At 42.9% G+C, this 4,039-nt stretch overlaps 1 non-coding gene across 1 annotated transcript; it reads right to left on the reverse strand.

Annotated features, from left to right (window-relative positions):
* Positions 1–521: 521 nt before the first annotated feature.
* Positions 522–627, reverse strand: LOC140804090 (small nucleolar RNA R71). The gene has a single exon (XR_012112049.1). It is a non-coding gene; the product is annotated as a small nucleolar RNA R71 (small nucleolar RNA).
* Positions 628–4,039: the final 3,412 nt, after the last annotated feature.

Genomic DNA, 4,039 nt, shown 5'->3' on the forward strand with positions numbered 1-4,039 from the left:
GCATGCCAAAGTCACTTGACTTGGAGCTTGAGTGTGACCCTGAAATTGAAAGGACTTTCCGCAGGCGAAGACAACAGCAAAGACTTAAGGAACTGATGGAGAGGCACGAACAAGAGCAGGAGGCGGAGCGCCAAAACGAGAGACGAATTGAGATGCCACGCCGCATACCCATGTTAGAGTATGCCCAGCCTTCTTTGGATGGTGCACGCCCCATCATTGTGAGGCCGATTGTGCGGGCAAACCAATTCGAAATCAAACCAGCCATTATCCAGATGATTCAGAACACCGTCCAATTTGGAGCATCATCAGAAACACACACATCGCGGATTTTCTTGAGATTTGCGATACTTTTAAATTTAATGGAGTTTCTGATGATGCTGTTAGACTGCGTTTATTTCCTTTCTCTTTGCGTGATAAAGATAAAGCTTGGTTGAATTGTTTACCTGTAGGTTCGATCGCTACATGGGAGGACATGGCGAAGGCGTTTCTCATCAAATACTTTCCTCCATCGAAGACCATGAAGCTGCGGGCAGACATCACAACATTTGCTCAGTTCGATCAAGAGTCACTATATGAGGCGTGGGAGCGTTTCAAAGATCTATTACGAAGATGCCCACATCACGAGTTGCCACTTGGGTTAGTCGTTCAAACCTTCTATTATGGCTTACTTACTCCTAATCGTACTATGATAGATGCTGCTGCTTGTGGAAATCTATTGAGAAAAACTGCTGAGGAAGGATATGAGCTACTGGAGGAGATGGCTGCTAGCAGTTATCACCCTCAATATGACAGGAACAATCAGCGGAAAAGTGCAGGGGTTCACCAGGTAACTGATCTATCTGCTATTACTGCACAACTTGATGTCTTAAACAGGAAACTGGATGGCTTGAACATGGTTGGCACGGCTATGCGTCTTCAAGAGATATTCTGTGAGAAATGTGGAGGTGAACACGATGCGCCGGACTGTCAAGCTGACAACCCCTTCTATGTGCAAAACGAGGTATTGGTCAATCATGTGGGAGTCAACCACCGTCCAAGGAATGATCCGTATTCGAATTCATACAATCCTGGATGGAGGCAACATCCCAACTTCTCATGGGGTGGCCAAAACAGTCAGAATCGACCACAGGGAGGACAACAATATGGAAAACAGCCGATGTACAGATCCGATCCTCTCAAAGAAGAAAAGTCTAACTTGGAGCAGATGATGTCTAAATTTATTTCGTCCACTGAAACTCGACTCCAAAACCAAGACGCATCAATAAAGGGACTAGAGACTCAGATTGGACAGTTGGCCAAGATGATAGCAAATCGAGAGCCGGGCACCTTGCCAAGTAACACAGAGACTAATCCAAAAGAGCAAGTGAAGGCCATTGAGTTGAAGAGCGGAAAAGTTTTGGAGCCTAGAGAAAAAGAGAAAAGCCAAGTGCCGGATGAACATGCTGCGACATCTCAAGGTAAGTCATCTAACTCTACACCAGCACTCACTGCACAACCTAAGATTGTTATCCCTCCGCCTTTTCCTGCAACATTAAAAAAGGCAAAACTAGATGCACAATTCGGTAAGTTTTTAGAGGTATTTAAAAAATTGCATATTAATATTCCTTTTGCCGATGCTTTGATGCAAATGCCTAGTTATTCTAAATTTTTGAAGGACATCTTAGCCAACAAGAAAAAATTGGAGGATCACATGACGGTAAATTTGACCGAAAGTTGCTCTGCTTTGGTGCAAAACAAAATCCCACCAAAACTAAAAGACCCAGGGAGTTTTTCTATCCCTTGCATGATTGGTGATGTAGTTTTTCGTAAAGCATTGTGTGACCTTGGTGCAAGTATTAATCTTATGCCTCTATCTGTTTCAGGAAACTCGGATTAGGAGAGCCTAAGCCGACGAGGATGTCCTTGCAACTGGCTGACAGGTCTGTCAAGTACCCCCGCGGAGTGATTGAGGATGTGCTAGTAAAAGTGGACAAATTCATTTTTCCTGCAGACTTCGTGGTGCTCGACATGGAGGAGGATACAGAGATGCCTCTAATTTTGGGGAGACCATTCCTTGCAACTGGCAAGGCACTTATTGATGTGCAAGAGGGAAAGTTGAGATTGAGAGTGGGCGAAGAAGAGATTACATTTGATGTTTTTAATGCACTTAGGCACACACTGCATTCTGATAGTTGTTTTAGAATTGATGCTTTTGACTCTCTTGTATCCAACTATGTGCAGGATGCTCTTAGGGACCCTTTGGAGGCCACTATCAATACTGAATTGGGAGAAGAGGAGTTAGACGAAGAAAGAGCTGAAATTGTGGCACACTTTAATGCCAACCAACCATGGAGAAGGCCAATGAGGATGCAACTGGAGGATCTAGGAGAACGAAGAGATTTGACCCCTCAAAGGTCAAGCATCGAGGATCCACCAACGCTTGAGCTAAAGCCGTTGCCTCAACACCTCAAGTACGTATACTTAGGTGAGAATAACACTTTACCTGTCATTATTTCTGCTGCTTTGACAGATGTGATGGAGGACAAGCTGTTGGAAGTTTTGAAAGCGCACAAGGGTGCATTTGCGTGGAAGGTGGCAGATATCAAAGGAATAAATCCATCCGTCTGCATGCAAAAGATCTTGATGGAAGAGAAGTACTCACCTCTTGTGCAACCTCAAAGACGATTAAATCCAAAGATGCAAGAGGTAGTAAAGGTTGAAACAATTAAGCTTCTCGACGCAGGTATTAGCTATCCTATATCTGATAGTGCATGGGTAAGTCATGTTCAGTGTGTGCCAAAGAAAGGTGGGATTACTGTTATCACAAATGAAAATATTGAATTAATACCCACTAGGACTGTTACGGGATGGCGTGTGTGCATTGATTATAGGAAATTGAATGATGCTACCCGTAAAGACCACTTTCCCCTTCCCTTTATTGATCAAATGCTTGAGAGGTTAGCGGGTCATGAGTTCTATTGTTTTTTAGATGGGTATTCTGGGTATAACCAAATCATGATTGCGCCCGAGGACCAAGAGAAAACCACTTTCACTTGTCCTTATGGCACTTTTGCTTTTAGACGGATGCCATTTGGTTTGTGTAATGCCCCTGCCACTTTTCAGCGATGCATGACTGCTATATTCCATGATATGATTGAAACTTTTCTTGAGATATTTAGGATGACTTCTCGATTTTTGGCTCGTCTTTAATGATTGTTTGCAGAACTTGCAGGTAGTGTTGAGGAGATGTGAGGAGACAAACTTGGTGCTTATTAGGAAAAATGCCACTTTATGGTACAAGAGGGAATTGTCCTAGGGCACAAGGTTTCGGGGCACGGAATAGAGGTGGATAAGGCGAAAGTTGAAGTTTATCAAGAACTTACCACCTCCGGCTTCTATAAAGGGAGTTAGAAGTTTTCTAGGCCACGCCGGTTTTTACCGACGTTCATCAAGATTTTTCTGCAATTGCAAAACCTTTATCTTCTCTACTCATGAAAGATGTGCCTTTTGATTTCAATTCTGATTGTTGCAGGCATACGAGAAGTTGAAAGAGCGCTTAGTGATGGCTCATGTCTTGGTGGCACCGGATTGGGATCTACCCTTCGAGATCATGTGCGATGCTAGCGATACTGCGGTAGGTGCTGTCCTCGGACAAAGACAAACAAGGTATTTTCACACCATATACTATGCAAGTAGGACTCTAGATGAAGCACAATTGAATTATGCCACCACGAAAAGAGTTACTTGCAGTAGTGTTGCACTTGACAAGTTTCATGCTTATCTTGTTTTGTCGAAAGTAATTGTGTTTACTGATCACTCTGCCCTTAAATATTTACTTGCAAAGAAAGATGCAAAGCCACGCTTACTTCGGTGGATTTTATTATTGCAAGAATTTGATGTGGAAATAAAAGATAAGAAGGGTGTTGAGAATGTGGTTGCAGATCATTTGTCTAGATTAGAATTTATCAGTAATGATTGTGTGACTGATGCGATTAATGATTGGTTTCGGATGAGAAGTTGTTTGAGGTAAAAAATTTCCATGGTATGCAAATCTTGCGAA

This window comes from Primulina eburnea, chromosome 10 (genome assembly GCF_022965805.1).
Source record: "Primulina eburnea isolate SZY01 chromosome 10, ASM2296580v1, whole genome shotgun sequence".
In the NCBI taxonomy this organism is placed as follows: domain Eukaryota; kingdom Viridiplantae; phylum Streptophyta; class Magnoliopsida; order Lamiales; family Gesneriaceae; genus Primulina; species Primulina eburnea.